The following is a 23,402-nucleotide window of genomic DNA, read 5'->3' on the forward strand; positions in this document are numbered from 1 at the left end:
CATGGAGCAGTCTGTATCGTCCAATTTTGACCAGTTCTGAGTAGTTTTTCAGGAAGAACTTCTGGTAAATGATATAATCAGTTTTCCTTTATCCTTTAGGGTATGAAACAACACTTTTAGGGGTTTGGGAGCCCTTGGTTTATTGACATATGTGATTGGGGTTGCAGTGCCCAAATATTTCTATAACAGCGGTGCTCTTTAGAAGATGCCCCGGGGCGTTTTGTTAAGCTTACCACATAGGGGCTTTGTTGGAAAATAGCACTACATTTCCCTAAAATTTAAAACTATAGTGGTGCTCCTTACAGGTATGCATCGGGATGTTTTACTATGTAAAGGGCACTGGTGCTATCCTCTATTCAAGCATTAGTGTGTTATGTTAATTAGGGCACCATGTTTTTTTTATTTTTTAAAAACAAATTTTCGACGGTGCAGCAAGTTATATGCAGCATCAGTGCTTGTATGGATAGTAAAGCACCGGTGTGTTTGTATATTTTAGATGCACCATCCAAAAAACATCTACCTACCCATCTCCGTGATAAATGGATTTTTGGGCTATTTTTATAGGGGCTTCCGCAAAAACCTTCCATTAGAGGAAATTTCGGCATAAAATTGGCCTCCTAAGGAACAATCAAGAAATTAATAAAAAAATACTATGTAGACAATTTTTTAATATTATTTTACTTTTATCTATGTTCCACACTATTTATTAGCACGAGAACTTATAAAAAAATTAATATATTATTTCTAATTTTTCACTTTTATTGAAATCCCTTAATATATGGCACTTTCATTAAAAATATTGTCTATATATATTTTATATTTAAATTTAATTGTCTATATATATATTTTATATTAACTATGTATATATATTTTACATTTAACTATTTTTTTGGTTTTTTTTAACGATTTTGTCTACTAAAGCCACAATTTTCCCTAAATATATTTTTTCGCAGGAATTTGGTAATTTGTCTTTTTTGGAATACCCTTTTTTTTACTATTTAAATATCTTATCTATATCTATTTTTTAACTATTTAATATTTAATTATATTTAACTATATATTCTATATTTTTTGTCAGGGTAATTTGTCTTTTTTTAAATATGTTTTTTAACTATTTTATATTTAACTATTTAACCCTTTTCTATTTAACTATATTTTATATTTTCTTAGACGGAATCTAGTGATTTGTCCTTTCTAAAATACATTTTTTAACTATTTAACAATTTTATATTTGATATTTAACTACTTTTTAACTCTTTTATATTTAACTGTCTATATATATTTTATATTTAACTATTTTTTGGGTGTTTTTTTGGCATGGTTATTAATGTCAAATGGGCCCACATTTTTTATTTATATTTTCAATAGGAGTCATCTAACGAGGCGGAGGAATTTCCCGGAGGGTCAAAAGTGACTGGAATCTGGGTAAAAAAATTCAAAAAATCTTGTAGACACAGTGTTTAAATCATGTTTTTGATGGTGGAAATGGATTCAGCACCATCAAAAATGTCTAGGACACCTAAAATTTTGAAGTTTAACAACTATATCTCGGATTTACAAAAATCCTTGCCGGATTTTCTTTAAATATGACCGGAATTTCCATAACTTTCCGGGCAATTCCTCCATCTAGTTAGACTACGACTTTTCAATAATATCAAAATTTACATTGCATTAATAACTTTTTTGGTATTCTAATTCATATGGGTAAGGTAGTAGATAAAAAACGTTAATAAAATATTTCGCGAATATCTAAATTAATAATAAAATATTTCACGGATACCCAAATTAATCAAATTAAATTTATTTAGGACATGTACATCTTTTTGAATTTAAAGGATTTTGATTGGCTTACAAATTATGACATGGAAATTACGCGAAAATTTCATGGTTACTTTTAGGCCGAAATTTCTTCTAATGGCTAGGTCTTTTCCTTGTAGTGCAACCACACTTTGTCACCCACTTGAAACTTATGTAGCACCCAATGTTAATCATGTCATTGTTTGTACTTGGCATTGACTTTATCCAAGATGTTGTGAACCTACTACTGGATGTGCTAAATGCATTCAACAAACCTGGTGACTTTATCAACTTCGAACTAAACATTGGCAGATTCTTACTATGTAGTTGAATAAAGAAATGCAACATCAATGTGACATAATGGTTGTAATATTAGGCCCAATTGAAAGGGACTGTGGTCAGTCGAGCTATGGAGAGCTCTGTTATAATCGTGTCGCGCATAGGGAATACTCTCATCCCATGTTTGTTGATGCTTAGAGTTGTACACATGTAGTATGTGCACAATCATTTTATTGATGACCTTTGTCTGGCCATCAGTCTAGGGGTGGAATGCAGTCGACTTGGTGAGATTGGTGTCCAAAAATGACTAGATGCTTGACCAAAATGCACTTAGGAACCTACTATCCCAATATGATATAATGGTTTGCGGTATCCTGAAATGTACCAACACTCGTTCAAAGAAGAGTTCGACAGTGGCTTCTACTCTGATACTCTTCTTATAGGCAGCCAATATGGCCATATTAGAAAATTTGTTGGCAACCACAAATACACAGTGATTGCCATGCCTGGTAGAATGAAGGCTAGACATATAGTCTATGGATATGGATTCCCAGGGCTGACCAAGAGTAGGCAAAGGAGTATACAGGCTTGGCTTCTTAATAGTTGGCTTGGCAATGGCACAGGAACTGTAGGATCTAATATATTTTTCGACATCCTGCCAGAGATTTGGCCAATAAAAATACTTCTGCACTACTTCCACTGTCTTCTCTACACTGAAGTGTCCCACAACCTGGCTATAGTGCACCTCCCAAATCATCTTGGCACGCTCCCTTGAAGGAACACAAAGGTGTCCTAGGTGGCATAAAAGTGCATCCTAGAGGTGGAAGTCAGGAACTAGCTTGTCATCCATTGGCATCTGGTATGTGGTGGTGAATTCTTGATCATTTTTGTAAAATTGCATCCATCCATAAGTCTTGTTCCCAAAAGAGTCAAGAATAGTGATCAGTGCCACAATTGGTGCCCGATTGAGGCAATTTGCAACATTATTAATGTTTTCCTTCTTGTACTTAATGTTCAGATGAAATTGCTCCAAATATGTGGACGATTTATGATGGAAGTCGTTATGTAACTTCCCTTGTGTATGTATAAACTAAAGAGGTCGGTGATTTGTGTGGATGATCGTCTCCTTCCATAGAATCTTTATCGTAGGTGGGGTATTTCCAAATTGTATCAGAGTGTCTCACTATGATAAGCCAATGAATTCCCTTGTTGGGTGAAAAAATCACCAATAGCATATTTAGAGGCATCTATCTCAATTTCAAATGGTTGTTGCAGGTTTGAAAATGTGAGTACTAGTGTAGATAAAAGGTGGTGCCATTAGGTGAATTTTGAGGTTTAAAATGGGCCTCCTAAGAAAAATGTACAACCAAAATAAAACTTATAAGAACCAATAGGATTCAAGATGATGATGTCAACCATGGGGGATCACCAATTTTGGAGTAAAAAAGTAAAAATAATAAAACTACTTTTCAACTTGTATTTTCGACTTATCTCCCTAAGTTTTTACTCAAACTTCGAGCGGGTATACTCATTGGATGCAAAATTTAATTCCTCGTCCAAGGAGTACCCATGTTGCATACTTTCGATGGACCCTACTACATGAAAAACGATAAATACATGAAAAAATGTTATTGCAATCACATTTTTCATGTATTTCTCATTTTTTTGTAACACGGTCCATCAAAAGTATGAAACGTGGGTACTCCCTGGATGAGGAATCAAATTCGGCATCCAACGAGTGTTTCCGCTTGAAATTTGAGTAAACCCACAGGGAGATAAGTTGAAAACACGAGTTGAAAAAAAATATCTTTTTTCCCTCTACAATTTGATGATGTAATCTAATATTATTTTATTATTTCCACTATTATTTTATAATTTCCTTAGGAGGCCCATTTTAGACCTCAAAACTCCCCTAATGTTCAACTCAATGAACGCATTCTGTTGGGACTTGAACCAGAAAAAAAATTATTTTGTTGTGCCCTTGGTAACTTGACTCAAAAGCCAAGTGATATAAGAGAATGCCAACACAGACCTTCGATAGAAATTGGCAAGGCCCAGAAAACTGTGAAGCTTTATTAGAGTGGTCAAGGTTGGTTAATCTAGAATTATTTGGATCTTAGTTAGATCCACATGCACGCCTTGCTCATCAATTATGTAACCCAGATATTGGACTTGGTTCATGCCAAAGGTGCATTTGTGCAAGTTGGCACATAGTTTGTGTTGTTGTAAGGTTTGAAGAACTTGTTGAATGTCTTGCAAGTGATCTTCCCAAGATGGAGATGTCGTCCAGATATAAAGCCATGAACGATCTGGTGAAGGGCCGCAAGATGTCATCTATTAGACTCATAAAAGTTGTAGTGGAATTTGTCAACCCAAAAGGCATAACCAACTACTCATAAAGGTCTTCCTTGGATTTTAAGGCAGTCTTCCATATATATATGGGTTATATTGGAACCTGGTGATATCCAAACTTCAAATCAATCTCGTTGAACTACTTAGCCCCCTTGAGCTAGTCAAGAAGGTCACCAATCTGTAATATTGGATACCTGTTCCTAACAGTGATTTTATTTAATGTATAATAATCAATGCAAAGACTCAAGGTCTCATCCTTCTTTTGTATGAGTACAATTGGGCTCCCACAAGGTGAAGAACTTTGTGAGAAGTGCCCTTTTTGTAGCAACTCCTTAATTGTCCACTTGGTTTCTTTGTTTTCCATAAGAGAACAATTTCATATTGAGCCATTGTGCTCTGGGAGTCATATCAATCGAATGCTTGACCTGACAATGCAAAGGTACCCCTATGGATGAGGAGAAGATGTGCCTGTATTCTTCCACGACCTTATCCACCTACTTCTGCTGCATGGAGGAACCTCTCTTAGGGGCCATGGATGTGACCACAGTCTTTCCTTTACTTTGAGAGCGAATTGGAAAGAAAAAAAATATTCATGACTAGGAGATGATCTTATTACATTTCTTAGCATATATCAAAGAAATGGTGATAGGCGAGGCTACCTCTGGTATCCTGTATAGCATATTTCCCAAAGTAATAATAATTGTGCGAGGCTTGGATGCATACACAACATAACATTTCCACAAGTATGGTTGGCCTAATAATACATCACAAACTTCAAGGGGAGAAACATCACATAGTAACTCATCTATGAAGGTCTTGATGTTGTAGGGAAAGTGGCACTGTTGGCTGACGCAGAGATATTTCCCTCAGTGGAGCCATTTGATGGTGTACATTTGCGGGTGTGGTGTCATTGGTAGGCCTAACAGCTTCACAACCTAAACTGAGATAGGGTTATTTTGGCTCTTGCTGTTGACAAGCAGAGAACCCTTCACCCACATCTGTGAGTGGAAGAGACACTCCTCATCCTATGGATCTTCAGGCTCAATCTTCTAGACCTTGGTTGTGGCAACAATGGCACTGGGCTCTGCATCGATAATTTGCTTCCCTTTTTTGGATTTTGACTCAGAGTTGGAATATGCATCTGAATTTGAAGCTTTCAACTCGATCACTAGTGACTGCTTGGTGCGACAGTCATTTGTGTTGTGAGTGGGGCTCTTGCGAAGCTCACACCATTTTCCTATGTCCTTCTTCGTCTTCACAATGATTTTCTTTACTTGTGGGTTCAATCGGTTTTCCTGGGTCACCCCACCTTGACTCTGTCATTTGTTCTGCGGTTTGGCAGTGCCTTTTCTCTGCTTCAGATTTACATATCCAAAGTCTTACTTCTTCTGTTTAAATTTATGCTCAATCTTGAGAGCATATCGGTTTGTGGCGCCAAGCAAGGAGATGTCCAGGAACTCCATCTCTGCCTGGATGTATTTGTGCAAACAGACATAGTACTTGAGTACCAATTGCTGCTTAGAATCATTGATACGCAACTTTGTGTGAAGGGTATGAAAAATATTTGTGAACTCTGGCATGTCTTAGTCCCTTTCCTGCCGCAGTGTGGTCCATTTTATGTATTTATCTTCATATCTCCCGATAGGGTAATATTGTTCCTTGATGATGTCTCAGAAATAATTCCAAGTGGATCTAGCTGAAAATAGTGAGGGTTCCATCTAGTCCCTATGCTCACAGTAGGCTTCCCACGAGTCCGTGACATGGGGGGCGGCTTTGAGGAGTGAAAAAGTAATATTCTCCCTATTGGAAAAATTATGGACCGTAAAATATCCTTCAAGTATATTTAACCATTTGTATATGGAATTTGCATCTATTTTGCCTTCAAAGATAGGAATGTCAAAGTTAACATGTACCTTAACGGGGGCAGCACCTCCGAAGTGACTGGCGGATGAAGATGCTTCGCCCGCTAATACCTGCCAAAGGATCTGGGAAAAGTTATCCATCATCTCATTCCTTTGTCGCTCGAGGGCCTCTTTAAGCAACATTTTGAAAGGATCTTCTGCTCCCTTGTCTTTATTTTCTTCCGCTATGGGATTTCGTCAGGGTCGGCAAAGCCAGTCTTGCAAGGATTCAACCAGTTCAAGTCTTAACTCCGTATACCCCGACCTCTTTGAGGACATGCATAGGAAAATAGAGAAAGAGAATACTGCTCTAATACCACTGATGTATATTTATGCAGGAACAAAATGAAATACAGATTTAAATAGAAATACAGAGCTAATGTGAAAACTAAACTTCAATTAATTAATAAAAAATAGTGAAAATCGTTTATATGTAGAATGGAAATAAACTAGCTCGGGCGATGGTACCTTATCTCTGAGAAGAGATGTGACGACTACATTCCTTTTGAACTATGTTATAATCAGGCTCATAAGCCTTTTTATCATCAAGAAATAATGGAAAACCATAAATATCCAAAAACCTAACCCTATGAGACGAAGCGCCAAAAGCTTGTGGGCCCCGCTAGAGTTAGTTGGAACGTCAACTTCCTGGGGTCGTAATTTTGGCATACGATCTATGTTTGGCACACACAATACCTTGTTAGAAATATCTATCTGAGGACAACAACTTTCAATTGAAAACTAAGGGTTGGTTTCCTCTCATTTTCCTATTTCTCAAAAAAACGTTGTTTAGGGCTTGAAAGCGGCTCCAAAAGTTTCGGATGTAAAAAACTACCAAAAATAGAAAACTACCGAAATAGGAAACAGTGCTAGAAATTATGAAACTGAAAGAAAACAATGTTGGGGGTCCCAATGGAATAAGAAAGTGGCCACCAATTTCCACCTAGACCATTCATTGAGTAAACCAAGAGTTGCAACACTTCATCAAAAGCCAGAAAAAGCATTGAACAAGCCAACAATGCTCTGTTAACACTGCAAAGGACAGTTGAATGGCTTTAAAACTTGTTCTAAAAATTTTTTTAAGAACAAATTTCCAAAAAAAATTCTTCTAAGACCCCTAATGATGACTTAGAAGCTAGAAAATTCCACAAATAAATTAAATTAGAAGACAAAGACCACACAAAGATCCACTAAGGCTCCCTAGTGGAGTCATCATTTTTTTTTTATCTAGAATTTCCTTGATATTTTCGTAGTACTCTTAACCTATAGGCCTACCCAATACCTATGACAGATAGAGTGTGAAATATCTTCTTAACCCAGAAAACATATGAACAAACACACATAACGAAAGTAAACAAAGAGGAAGAAAGAATTGCACCTTATCATGTAAAGTGGATGCTTAATTCTTGCAATCATGAATCCCCTAGAGATCTTGGTTCCTTGACTCCCTTCACCTATAACCTACAAATAAACAATAGAAAACAACCATATTTTTATCCCTACAAACTAAGTTAGCATTATCATCATAATAACCCGGAAACAAATATTAATAATACAATGGAAAAAACACATTGTTGGGGTGGAAGAAAGGTCTTTTCATTATGCCATAAGCAATTACAATGTTGCTCCCTTTATGGTCCTTGCCCCAGGCTCCTCCTCTCACCATAGCTCACAATTAGGCTTATTGTATTCTATAGCTTATCACAAAGAGAAGTGGGCTCCCAATACAATAAAATTTCCTTATCTTTGGTTTTTCTCCCTTTGATCCATGGAGAAAATTTCTTGTATAGAAGGCTTCAAGGAGTGATCAAATGTATCTAGACACTTTTTTTACCATGTTTGATATGGTATTTTCATCCTTGTCTTCTGTAACTTATCAATTTTTACCTTTTCCATCCTTATCCAATTGCTTTGCTACCCCTAGTTGCTTTAACTCTCTTTTGATATGTAACTAGAGCATTGTAGCTATTCTTTCAAATCCATCTATAGAATTTAAACTCTCCCTGCAAGTGTTATATGGGAATTAAAGAGAAAAAAAAATGTGTTCTTCATAGGGCTTCCATGGAGTTTCTTATACAATCTAGCCTTTATTTTGAGGTGCTTCTTTAATAGACCTAAGGGGGTGTCATTTGAGTTATTTGATCCAGGTGGCTCCAGGAAACCTCAAAAATAAAAGTGTTCAAAAGTTTATGAAACCAAGACCAAGTCGTATATCTTAGTGAGATATTTCCAATGAAACAAATGGCTTCTCAATCCGAGTTTGTATGAAAAAGTTATTACAGTTTGAAGTTTGTACCCAACAATAACAAAAAAGTCAAAGTCAAAGTCAACCTTCTGCCACGTGGAAGGTCGTACATATGACACGTGGAAGAGAAGTCAACAGGTGTAGTGGGACCTACAGAGCTAATTAGGCAGCCCAGTTAGCAAACTAAGTGAACCCACAAGCTAGTGATGTGGCAGCACCACAAGTCAACATAGGGCACGTAGGTGGCATATGATGTGGACCAATGAAAGCCTACCATATGGCCCAATCACATGGTGCCACATGGCACCTCAAATTAGGCCCAAGTGGCCTTGGCATGATGCAACCTCCATTTTTGTCTTATTCTCATGGTTTTACGAGTCATTACAATATGGTTTCCATTATATAGTTTGGAAACGTTATTAAAACCAACATTGGGCTTTAAAACCATATAAAAGAAAAATTAGGAGTCCATGGGTTTTGAACCCAATCCTCCCCAACAAAAATTAACTTAATATGACTATGCCAACCAATGTGCCAGCCACACACTTTGTTTATTCACCCTCACACTTTGTTATAAAATGTATTCAAATGGTTCAAAGGGAACCATGGAGAATACATGAGAGATGAAGGTGCAAGTAGGCCAATGAAGTCATGAATCTCAAGAAGATTCTAGGAATATTTTCAGAGCATATGCTAGGGAATATTCCAAAGAACATTCTCTATGAGAAATTTTTAAGGAACCTTTAAGATTCCCTAGTGGCCGGTTTTTTATGGTGCCAGAATTATGTCGAGTTTATACTCATTTGAATCCGTTTCTTTGCCAGGATTCTAATGGCACAGTCCATTTTTAGATCTAAATAGCAAATTTTTCGTCCCTATCTAGAAGAGAATCTTGCGAGGAATCTAAAAGATTCCCGGGGAGCCTAGATTTAACCGAGGTAGAAAGGGCTCGTGTTTATACTTAGATTTCATAGTTTTTCGCAAGGAACACAATGGCGCATGTTTTTTCTTCATCCGAGTAGCCAATTTTCAGGTCATCCCCAAACTTGGAGGTATAAGGTGTATTTTGCCATGTTTTCATATGATTTTTGTTGAGATGATGATTTCATTTTGAGATCCATGTATGCCACTTTGTGATACAACCCTTGTATGCCACTTTATATGAGAATTTGATATTTTGTCATGATGAAGGAAAGCTTATATGAGTGAGAGTTCTTATAGAAGGACGTTTCGTGGAGAGATATACCACTCTAGTTAATGGAGTTCGTCCTTGTATTGAAAAAGAGCACATCATGTAGTCTTCATCATCTTGCAGCAATTAATGAAGGGGCCTCCCCACTCTTGACATCAGCCCTGGAGACGTAGTCTACACTAGATGAACTCCATTATCACAATTGTGTGTTTATGGTTGTTCATGATTATTTCATCTTGTTTCATGTTGATGGTTTGCTAAAATGTTGATATAATATGCCTTGCTCATGATTTCACAAATAAATCATTAGGGGATTTTTGAGGTCTAAAATGGCTCTCCTAAGAAAATTATAAAATAATATTGGAAATAATAAAATAAGATTAGATTACATCATCAAATTTTAGAAGGAAAAAAAGAAAAAACTATTTTTTCAACTCGTTTTTTCAACTTATCTCCCTATGGGTTTACTCAAATTTCGAGCGGAAACACTCATTGGATGCAGAATTTGATTCCTTGTCCAAGGATTACCCGTGTTTCATACTTTCGATGGACCCTACTACACGAAAAATGAGAAATACATGAAAACCGTGATTGCAATCACAATTTTCATGTATTTCTCATTTTTCATGTAGCAGCGTCCATCGAAAGTATGCAACATGGGTACTCCCTAGATGAGGAATTAAATTTTGCATCCAATGAGTACTCCCACTCGAAATTTAAGTAAAATCTTAGAGAGATAAATTGAAAATACAAGTTGAAAATATAACTATTATTTTATTATTTTTTGATCTTTGAACCTTTTTACTCCAAAAATGGTGAATCATCCCCCACGGTTGACATCATCATCTTGAATCCTATAGGTTCTTAAAAAATTTATTTTAGTTGTACATTTTTCTTAGGAGGCCCATTTTAGACCTCAAAATTCCCCTAATGATAAGTGTCAATAAAAGGTCATGTATGGTGGGGATTTTTGTTTGAAAGAATTCACGAAAATATCCCAGATCAAGTGGTATCAGAACATTCTAAACTTTAGAAGGGATTGTGAATTGAGCGTGCAATAAGAAGCAAAATGGAGGATCACAAAGATATCTATGAGGCCTTCTACAGGATGGAAAGTGTTATCACTCCAAAATTTCTTCTAAGTTGTCAGAAAAAGAAATGATAGAGATAACCACAAACCAACTTTGGAGATCAGGATCTATCCTTCCTAATCTCAGAGAGGGCTCTCTCTTTTTTATTTAACTTTGTTTTAGTTAATTGATTTTAGGCTAGTTATGATTGTGCTTGGGTTTTTTATTTGGATTTGAGTGGTGGGATCACTTACTTAGTAAAGGGTTGTATTTTACCATTGGGCTATGGGGTCAAATGTCAGACAAACAGGACTGGATTAAGTTCTAAAAATAGTGTATATAGGGCAAGATAGAGGAGTTACTACAAATCTCAAAGGCTTGATGGTGAAATGGTTTCCAATTGGATCAAGGGAGAAATTAAGGGTTCCCTTGGCTGGATCATGAAGAGAAGTGACAGAGATCAACCGGGATGGGAGAGCAATTAAGGGTTCTCAAATATTGATATCAAAGGAAAACATATAAATGATTAACTATGCAAAACAGAGTGTACTTAAACAAATTCTGAGTTAAATTTCCAGTTAATTCATTCAAATTCAGATAACACTTAAGTTTATGAAACACATAAGAAAGTAACGAAATCAGACATAGAATAATACTTCACTGCAATAGCTCATCTCATGAATCATGTAGTGCAATCTTTTTATTACTTGCTCCAGCCCATTGACTTGAAAATTGGTACAATAACCCTTAGGTTTAATATCAAACTAACTCTACAAAATTATAGAAATCCACATTTAATACTTCGAATTATGAAGTATTTATGCAAAAAGAATTTACAAAATATCTCAAACTGCATTGAGAACTAATCTAGGAAAAGGAAATATCTTCATGCAAGAAGATAGAGACAGCTATTGAACTATTGTTTGTTGTCCCTGTTATTTAGGTTCGGTTGTCTTTTAGTCTTACATCTTTTGCCCTTTAAGTTGCTTGGCTGTTTGGTCTTCATGTTGGATGTCATATTTACTTATGAACTTTCATCTAATACACTTTCATCTGTTTTTCTTTCAACTGTATTTCTTTATATGTCTCCTCTGTTTAGTCTTTTACTATGAATGCTCTGTCACCTGTTTTTAATTTTACCTTTCACTATAATTCTTACTCACTTTTTCATGCCTCTGTGTTTTGAGTAAAAATGAGTTATACTAAAAGACACATGTAGAATACAAAATGTTTCTTGGAGATTAGTTTGTAAGAATGTCTTGCTGTGCCGATGAAAATGATTTCATCTATGTTTTAAAATTTAATGTGTAAATTGTTTCCTTCTGCTCTGTGATAATTGTCTTTTCCTTTTGAATAAAGCCTTTTGAATACACTTCTTTTCGACTATTGGAGCAAACAGATTTTGGAACTAGTACCAAAACTGCTTATCAAAGCTTTTGGCCTTCTAATCACCTGTAAAATAAAACAATCAATAATAAAAACACAAGTTGATAGGGAGGTGATAATGGCTTCAGGGAAAAGGGAAGTCTGTGGACGGAGTCCGAAGTGTGTTCGGGAGGTAATCAACAGTTAAATTGGGCTGCAGATGCTCAGGGTGGCACAGGAAGGCTTAGGCATCTTTCAGTGAAAAAACGAGCGAAAAGAGTGAAAACAAGGGTCTTCGGCATTTTAACGAGTAACGGCTAGAATTGGCGCGGAATTTCATAATATGAACAGTGGATGGTTTCGGCCTACGCGGGGAGGCGGTATTAAGGTTCATTGCACCGCTTTTGGAAGTCAGGCGATTTCTCCATGAGAGCATGCGAGTTCACCTAAAGCTGCCACGTAACCGAAAGGGGCCCGAGCAAAACCACGAATCTCACGTGCTCTCGAGCTCTTAACTGTCAGACATCGGGAGTGCGCAATATGGATGTGGGTCATTGGATTTTGAAGCAGATGATCAGAGGGTTGTCGCGCGGTCGAGATGCATGGAGGGAAAAGGGGCAGAGATTAGCAGGGCCCTGGAGGATTAATTACACTTAACTGTAATTATTAATCATATAAATCGAGGTTAAATATAAGTGGATTTATATCGGGAAAATGTGAATTTTGCGAAGTTAATTAAATAAAGTGAGGGAGAAACAAAACTTAGGAAAAAGGGGTTTTATGGGTTAAAATGGTTTTGTCGAGAAATATATGAATGGCGGAGTTAATTAAGTAAATGCGGAGGGGGAATTTAAACTTAGGACAAGGGGGGTTTTATGGGGTTTTTAGATAAAATAGGGAAATTAATAAGGGGAAAATGATTTTTTCAAAGGGGAATGGGTTTCACACTAGGGAAAAGGGGTTTTGGGTAGGAAAATGACCTTTGGAGGGTAATTTGCTAGGGAAATGTGTGAAACCAAGGGGTAAGGGTCAAAATGAAGGGAAAATGGTATTTTCTTAAGAAATGATGGGATAATGGGGAAATTAGTAAGTATGTAGTGGGGGGTGAAATGAAATGAGGGGAAGTTAATTAAATTAGATTGTGAACATCCTTTCACTTTCATAACTGCTCCTGCACACTGAAACACGGGATTAAGCATGATAAATGTCCTTATGCTTCAATCAACTTTGTATTTCTGCAACCTTTCTTGTACCTACCCTTTACTTACCCTAACATTTTTTCTTCACTTTATTGGGTGCATTTAAGCTAGCAGACCCTTTCTTTCCTTTTTCTTTTGAAAAGTAAACTATCTAATTCTAACCTTATATCTTTCAATGGCTCAGATTAAGCTTATGAGCACATTTTTATTTCTCTACCTAACTACTGATCTGCCGAGATTAAACAGCTTGGCTAGATCTTTATTCTCTATCTATAAACATGAAATCTAAAGCATGAACTAGTCAAGATTAAACAGTTTGACTATCATGGGTTGTGGCATTTGTAACAAGCTGCACACAACCATTATTTTGCACAGTAAAGTAAAAAGTAGGGGCACTTAGACTTGCACAATTTCATGATCTGTTTTTGTTTGGGGTTCATATTTTTTCACTCTTTTGATCTTTTTTAATTCTTTTTGTCCTTTGATATTTATTTTAGGACATACCCTCTTTAATTTTTTTAATTTTTAATATGGAAAACATTTTGCAGAAAGAAAAAGTATGTACAATATTACAAGACTAATTATAGCCAATTCAAAATTATGAATCCTATTATTATAGCACCTTAACAGAAAGCATGGTAGATATAATGTATGCAGATTATGAGGAAAAATTGGCAAAAGAGGAACGTGGAAAGAGAGAATAGAGGACGATGCTCCATCTCCATCTTCAAGTGAATATTCTTCTTCTTCATCTCCTTCTCAGCATTCAAATCCAGAGATCAATCAGAGCCTTCAAGCAAAAAATGTTGAATTGAGGAGACTTCTACAAGAAGAAGAAGAAGAGAAGCAAATATTGCAGCTTCAATTACAAGCCATGGAAGAGGCCTTGGTAAAGTTGAAGTGCAACGAAGGCTTAGTAAGGCCATCATTACCTGCTTCATAATCAATAACTGAGGTAAACATTATTGATAGTTATTTAGTTTTGTTTTCACATGATGTTATTTCTTTTGGAAGGCTTGAAGTACCCATTTCAGGAACTCGCATGGGACTCCTTACCAAGATGGGGTATAAAGGAGAACTTGGTGTTAATGGCTAAGGAATGACTCAACCATTGGAGGTTTTCCAAAGACGTCAATTTGCAAGATTAGGGTACATTAAAGTAGAGTGATCGAAGGCAACAGAAGCAAAGGGATATTCACACAAATAATCAAAGTCATTGCTAAAAACATTAAGGAAAAAGGATGTTGAAAACACATCACAATCTTCCCGTGACTATGAGCATTGCAAAGGAAGAGCTAAGGCAAGTTCTTCTCGTCAGATTCGAACCAGAGACAACCAAGCAAGGTATAAAAAGTCTCAGTATTCTAATGTTCATTTTTATTACAAGAAGATTGTTAATGATGAACGAAATTTGTGGCATAGAACACCATGTACTTTTTTTTTGTATAACCATGTTGTTGCCAATTGTTGGAAAAGAATGGCAACAAAAAAGAGGACAAGACATGAAAACTCTTCTACACATTAGGGTAAGAAGAAGTTTAGGTAGGTCTGGAGGAAGAAGACTTTTTGCAGTCATTGCAACAAGTGTGGACATCAGAGAGCCACATGTTGGGAGCTCCATCAACAGTAAGGATCGAAGGACCAGAAAGAACCTGAAAAGGAACCTACCAGTGAAGAAAATCAACGAGAAAGCTAGCTACATGAAGAGAGTCCATCAACCTGGTTGGGTAAGAGATGGGTAGAATTTTTTAGTAGTTGATCATGGCCACCTTTTTGTAAATCATATGTTGTGAAATGTTTGTAAAAGTGATGAAATGTTTTCCATCACTTACAAAAGTGACATAGTGATATTTTTTTCCCTTTAATTTGATAGGTTGGGTATTGGTTTCTATTATGATTCTAATGTAAGCTTGACCAATGAGTGCGTTATAAACTTTTGGAAAGTATGGATTTTCTTGGGTCATGTTTGGACTTGTAAAAGAACGTGTATTTTGCAAGTTGTGCTACAGGTTTGCATAGAATGCAGGTGTGAGTTCATCGCTTAAGACTTCGACATACAAAGGTGAAGGAAAAGGAAGTGTGGATTTCTAGGGCACTTGTTGTGCATATGAGAGAGCACAACATATTGCAGATCATCTTTATGCTTTTGGAGGACCAAAAGCTCCTCAGTGGGGAGGAATGATTCAGGTGGCTCCAAGAAAACTCAAAAATAAAATTGTTCAAAATTTTATGAAACTAATATCAAGTCCTACATCTTAACAAGATCTTTCCAACGATGCAAACCGTGCCTCAATCAAAGTTCGTATGGGAAAGTTATTAATGTTTGAAATTTGTACCAAACAGCAAAAAAAAGTCAAAATCAAAGTCAACCTTCTTCCACATGGAAGGTCGTACAGATGACATGTGGCATCAAAGTCATCAAGCGTAGTGGGATCCACAGAGCTAATTAGGCATCCCAATCAACAAACCAAGTGGACCCACAAGCAAGTGATGTGGCAACACCACAAGTCGACACATGGCACATAGGTGGCATATGATGTGGACCAATGAGAGTTTGCCACATGGCCTAATCACATGGTGCCACATGGCACCTCAAATTAGGCCCAAGTGGACTTGCCATGGAGCAACCTCCACTTTTTTCTTGTTCTCATGATTTTGGGAGTCATTACAAAATGGACATATGATTTCCATATATTATATAGTTTGAAAACTATATTAAAACCAAAATTGGGCTTTAAAACCATATTAAAGCAAAATTAGGAGTCCATGGTTTTTGAACCCAAAAGCTCACCAACAACAAGTAACTTAATATGACTATGCCAACCACACACTTTGTTTTATTCACCCTCACACTTTGTTATAAAATGTCATTCAAATGGTTCAAAGGGAACCATGGAGAATACATGAGAGATGAGGGTGCAAGCAGGCTAATGAAGTCATGAATCTCAAGAAGATTCTAGGAATATTGTTAGAGCATATGTTAGGGAATATTCCAAAGAACATTCTCTATGAGGAATCTTTGAGATTCCCTAAGGGCTGATTTTTTACAGTGTCAAAATTATGTTGAGTTTATACTCATTTGAATCGGCTTTTTTGTCAGGAGTCTAATGGTGTATTCCATTTTCTAATCTAAGCAACATATTTTTCATCCATGTCCAGAAGAGAATGTTGTGAGGAATCTAAAAGATTCTCAGGGAGCCCAGATTTGACCGAGGTATAAATTGGTCATGTTTATACTTAGATTTCACAAATTTTCACAAGGAACACAATGGCACATGTTGTTTCTTCATCCGAGTATCTGATTTTCAGGGTGTCCCCATACTTGGAGGTATAAGGTGTATTTTACCATGTGTTCATGTGATTTTTGTTGAAATGATGATTTGATTTTGAGGTCCATGTATGCCACTTTGTGAGGGGATCCTTGTATGCCATTTTATGTTAGAGTTTGATATTTTTTCATGATGAAGGAGAGTTTATATGAGTGATATTTCTTATAGAATAACGTCTCGTGGAGAGACATGCCACTCTAGTTAAGGAAGTTCTTCCTTGCATTGACAAAGAGCACATCATTTACTATTCATCATCTTGCAGCAACTAATGAAGCGGCCTCCCCACTCTTGACACTAAGCTTGGAGAAATAGTCCATACTGGACTAACTCCGTTATCATATCGTGTGTTTATGGTTGTTCATGATTATTGCTTCTTCTTTCTTGTTTATGGTTTGCTAAAATGTTGATAGAATATGCATTGCTCATGATTTCACAAGCAAATGTAAGTGTCAGTAAAAGGTCTTGTATGAGATGGATTTTTTTTTGAAAGCATTCACAAAAAATATCTTGGATCACTATTATAGACCCGAGAGTGAAATTTTGAGCTATATCAAATAGCCATGCAATTACCAATATATTTTTCTAACCAGCAATCGAGAAATATTTTCTAACTATACACATGACTTGTGCACAAGTTCTTGTGCATATCAAACCCTTTCCCGTGCAATTAATTCATGGTCAATCATCTCCCTAAAGTGAAATATTATGCATCAATTGGGTGATTTTTAACACGTCATAAAACCCATTCCAAAAGTGAGATGCATAATCCCACTACCAACCCTACCCTAGGAATTAAATGTTGAAATTGACAAGGATAGGTCATGGTCCCTTAGTTGGATATGTTGGAACTCAAATCAATTACTTAATATGCTCACAATGGTATCATTATCACTAGGATTTATAGGGTCACAATCTATCATCCATTGAAAATTGATGTGGCATATGGAGCCTATCCCTTTTTAAATGCCCCCATGTTCAAATTTCCCCAGGCCCATTTGGTAGCATAGAGCATCCATTTTTAGAACTATTTGCACCCTCGTAATATTGGTAGTGCTAATGCATTGTCATCCTTTTAGTTCACTATGTTTTCATTCTTGGACCCCTTTTCATACCACTTGTTAAGTATGCACAAATTCTCTCCCTGGTGTGATTTCAATTCCCTTAAGCATTTTTTTTGTCCCATCAGTACCATCACTTGAAGCATTCATTTTCGTGTGTGCAATAACATTCCTAGGACCTTTGTTAGGTCACAACTTACTCTTGACAAATCCATTTTTCCTTCATGTATATACTCCTTCAAAATAGAATGTAGTATAATCCCTCCCATATCAACACATTCACCAATGTTTCGCCTCCAAGTATACCTTTAGGTTTCTTTTACTTTGTTGTACTTGCAACTTCACTTACCTCCACATGCACTCTATGGTAGCAAACTTCTAGCACCCCACCTCCATAGGGTGCCTCATTCAATAGCACCCTTGTCATTTATACACCCATGCTACTTATCATATCATATGAGAGCTCACAGAGTATACATCTCAGAGATTAAGCCTCACACTTCCTTCTCATCATCATGCTAGCTCATTTTCCTAAGATCCCAACTCGTCATTAGTATTGGTTGGTTATGTTGAATGCATTCCCACATTTTCATTGACCTCTCCTTCCCCATAAATTTAATAGACCATTTTCATTCCAACCCTCCATTAATCAACCTCCATAGACACTTAGCTAAGCCCCCCGTCATTTTACTATCATTACTCACCTCTTGAGGCCAAATCATTTAACTAGTGGGGCACTTGTATCTATGTTTATACATTCATCTCAATTATTCTTTCATTCATTGTAATTATGCAAAGTATTATTTCTCGAAGAAAGTCTTACCATCTTTCCAGATTTCATTATTTTTACCTAGCAACAGTCCTAGTCGCTCTTCGTTTAGATCATCTACATTGAGTCACCCATGCCTACATGGTCATTACCATTTGCGACAACCTCGGTATCCCAATATCCTACACTATAATCCCTAGAAACACCAACATCATCTACCTATAACTTGTGCACCCACTAAATCCCTAGTGACAACTTGACTTGAACCTATCATATATGCTTGCCCTCCTAGAGAAATTGATCATCTTCTAGCTAATTGGTTGCTTGAATATCACCTATTTATGCCATCATAACTACTCTAATGAACGAAATTTTTTTTTATGACCTCATCCACCATTCCCAAATTTATCTTAGCACACTTGTTATTTGGCTACTGTATAGTGGATTTCCAAGGACACTTTTTTCTCTATGATCGTGTCTTTAATCCTATAAAAATTGGCTCATACATTCCAAGAATGTTGTGGTCTATTATCTCCCAATACGATTAAAATAGTAAACCCTGGATGGGACAGACAGTCATTATTTCTCTCTACTTCCATTGGTTTACCTGATGTTCGACTCCAACACATTTCCACATCAATTTAAGTCATGCAATGCAACAATTGCAGTTATCATTCCATTTGATGACCCCTATACTTTATTAGGCTATCAATTTCATCATATTATAATGGTTTTTTAGTAGTGTTCAAATTAAGTTCCATGGACTATTCCTCTCAGAGAAATTCCTTATTGTTACTAGAACCCCTAAGGCTGATGTAGATATATACATCATTAATTTTCCAACTACAACAACATCAATCATGTTTTGATATTATGTTATGAATAGACCAACCACTTTGGCCTCTTATCTACTATTTTAAATCGCTTTTTGGTAATATCAAAAGCATGGGACATGTCTGCCTCATTTGTATAAAGAAATAAAATTTCTAAGGAGGTTGTGGTTTTGTAGGTGGATTTTTCTCCTTGCCTGTAGGTCATCCTTAGTTTCTTTGGCCTCTCTCTTTAGGTAGTATCAGTTCATAGATTGTCAATTACAAGAATAAAACAATGATTTATTTCAGTTATATGTCTACTCCTAACCTCACACATAAGTGGGTAGTTTTTATTACCAAAAAATCACTCATAACAAGATTCAAGTTAGTAATGAAATCATTGTTATTAAGGTGTACCATGTCATTAATATACCCCTTAGAAAAAACACTCAAAAAAATATGGAACATTATCTTTTGTATATTTTTGTGGGCTTCCTTCATAAAGCTTGCACAATTTTCTTGGGCTTTCCTTCAATAGTCTTGAAATTTAGTCAAAGCATAAAAAATCAACCCATTCCATTCTAGAAAAATCCATTTACAACACTTAAAGTCCAAGTTTGGAAAGGCTTGAGTTCATTTCTCCTTCAATGCACAAAAATAATGAGGAAAGCTCAAGATCACTCTACATTTAGTGGCCAAAAAATGATAGGTCCAAGGTGAATGAACCTCCACACTTTGGGTATGAAATGGATCTATGGGTATGAATTTAAAAAAGGAGTTCAATAGAGTTTAGTAGGCATTGTAATGCTAATAATTTGATTCTTGAGATGCACTTTATTGAGAATAATCAACACTTACTTGAGAGAGAGAGAGAATCATCAAGGACCCTCTTGAGGGGAAGGATAAAGTGCCCACCTCTTGTTGCTTCTTCTTGGTGTATGATGAGGCCTTTTGCCTTACCATTCAAGGCTTAAAGGTATACTTTCTTCATTTTCATGGTTAATGTTTTTTTTATATTTCCATATCAATTTCTTAGTTTACGTTTATGATACAAGATACTACTATAACAATTTTTTTCTTATTATTATGTTGTTAGTAATATTCAGTATTTCGATTAATTATGGGAATTTTGGTCACCATAGCTAAACATCTCCCAACAAAGTCAATGTTGGAAGGATAGATCTACTATTTTTTATAGTTATTTCAAGAGTTTGACTTGAGGTGATAGTAAATACAAGGATGTAGAACATGGGACTTGATCAAATTTTTTGCGGATGTAGAATGGGGAAACTACAAGGATAGTTGATGAACTCACTAATGCTAATATCTTTTGCATGGAAGTCTTTCTAAACTTCTTCATAATCATTTTTTCAAGTTTGACACCCAAGGACCATGATCATCAACAATGATTACAATCAATGGCATGTATAGTGAATTATCATTGGATAGTAGGGCACTTCTACAAATTGACAACATATGCGATTCTAAGGAGATATGTATTGGATCACAAGTGGTCAACAACAATGTGGGAAGCCTGTGATGGCCAAGGTGGTGGACACTATAGGAGAATGCTATTGTGTGAAAGGTATTGTAGGCAAGGTTATGGTAGCCAAATTTGTTTATAAATGCCATGGAATATGCAAAGTAGAATGATGTATGCAAACCCATGGGACAGTCATTGGCTGCAAATGAAATGGTTTTACAACCCATTGTGGTTGGGGAGTCATTTTGATGTTAAGTAGTGGACTTTATTAAATCCATCGATCCATCGACATGGTATTCAAGTGCTATATAGATAATCACTACCATAGACCATTTTATCAGTTGAGTACAAGGTGTTTCAACCCAATATTACATTATGGAGATTGTTGCTAGGTTCATTTATGAGCATATAATCACAATATTTTGATGCAAGCATAGCCTCACCATTTATCAAGATAACCATTTTATTAATTGAGTGTTGGTTACATTGGTAAAGGAATTCATGATCCATCACCACAAGATGACACCATATTATCTACCTAATAATGGCATCGTAGGAATTCAATAAGACATATGAACATGAATTATTAAGGTGTGCTTGATCAATATGGATGATTGGGATGAAATAATTCTTGCAACTTTATGGCTCTACAAGTCCACATACAAAACCTTCACTAAGCAAATATAGTTTAACTAGGCATATGGCATGGAGGTGATGATGTCACTACAATGTATGTTATTAGACCTACCAATAGCCAAAGTGGCACAAATGGCCAAAATATAAAACAGCACAAGTTTCTAGTAGGCTACCATCAAATGGTATATAAAAGACACCAAAAAGCATGGCACAATAGGCATATCAAGAATAAACAATTTGAACAAGGGAATCTTGTGTTGGCATTGGTAGTAAACTTGGAAATATTCAGGTAAGTTAAAAAATGCATGGGGAGGACCTTATAGAATTTTTCAAAAAACTATCAAGGGTTTATTGCAATTGCACGGTTAGATGGCTAACGAAAAAAATGATGGGTGAATGATGCATGATTGAATCCCTATGTTGCCTCAACCTCAAAAAATGCACCCTAAATTCTTGGGGTTGGAGTGAGTGTGTGTACCATACTAAAACTCAATTTCAACATCTATTTCCAACAACTCCATTTTAGTAAATTAAATTTTGCAAATTCAAATTCAGCAAGCTCAAATTAGTTTTATTTTTTCTTGTCTTGTAAATTTGAATGTCTAAGAATAAAGTAGCAACACAAGTTCATGGTTATCTAGGTTTAAAAGTACTCCACCAAAGTGAAGCTCTATTGTTTGAGGTGTCAACAAGAACTTCAAACATGTATGATGGGATGGAATGGGTGTCACAAGAACTAGGGAAACTACAAATCTAATGGACCACAAAGCAAGGTTGGTGTCTATTTAGAGCAAGGTGTCTATGGGAGGGAAGTCTCTACATTGAAAGGCTATACTTAGGGGTGGAAGGGGTTGGTGAAAGAGTTAATTATTGTCACATTTAATTTGGGTTTTTCATGCGTTCAATATTACATAAGCCACACTCAAGCCAATGACATCACAATTATGGTGTAAAAGGATTTATGAGATTACAAGTATGATCTAGAGGTTATAGCTAACAAATTCCCTCACATATTTTAGAATCCTATGTAACCATCTTAGTTCACTATATATATGAAAAACTATAATGAATCTAAGTTCTAAGTTAGTTATGAAGAGTTACATTCTACATGAATTTCACACGACTTGTTCAATAATGGCTAATCTTCTTCTACAATGGAGCATTGTTTTGCTAATGGGTAGGTGTTTGCATTATATAAACATGATCTATGTATCGTTGTCTTTAGTATGCATGGCTTTAGGTTTTTTTAGGTTGAATGAATGTGATTAGGGATAACCATTGAAATACACACCCCCCACTAAATCTCCAATACTATGCACATTATTAACATAACACTTATTATACATACCTCGGGTGATACCTCCTTTTGGAAGGTTGAATTTACCAGTATATTAAACTACACTAAGCATGTGTTGGATACCTTTTGTCAACCCTTCATCATAAAACCAACAACCTTATTTCCCATCATTTGGAATAAGTTAATAATCACATCAAAAGTTTCATCTTTTCAAAAACATAAACATCCAATATCCCTAATGATTGAGCCTTCTTTTAAATTTGACTTTAGTGTTCCTTAAATATTATGAAGAAGTAGACATCCTAGTGGCCTTGAGATTGTTTTCTAAATTGATTGCAATAATATACACAATATTCAAATCAATGGGGTTCTTCTCTCTCAATTAACAACTTAAAATCAAGAGACTAATACATACATATGAAAGGATGACAATAGAGCCACAAGAGTTAGCTTGATTTTAGTAGATGCTCTTGTACAAAAGTTTACAGTGTTAAGATGAAATTCCATTGAGTCTCTTGGGGTTACTAGTTGGTATTTCTAGAAGATATTATTCTTGTCCTCCATCCAAACAAATGGGGAATAGGGGAGGCAAGGGATTCCATAAGGGTCTAGTAAAGT

The sequence above is a fragment of the Pinus tabuliformis genome, chromosome 7, assembly GCF_031772625.1.
Source record: "Pinus tabuliformis cultivar Carrire ecotype Pingquan chromosome 7, CPIR1, whole genome shotgun sequence".
Taxonomy (NCBI): Eukaryota; Viridiplantae; Streptophyta; class Pinopsida; order Pinales; family Pinaceae; genus Pinus; species Pinus tabuliformis.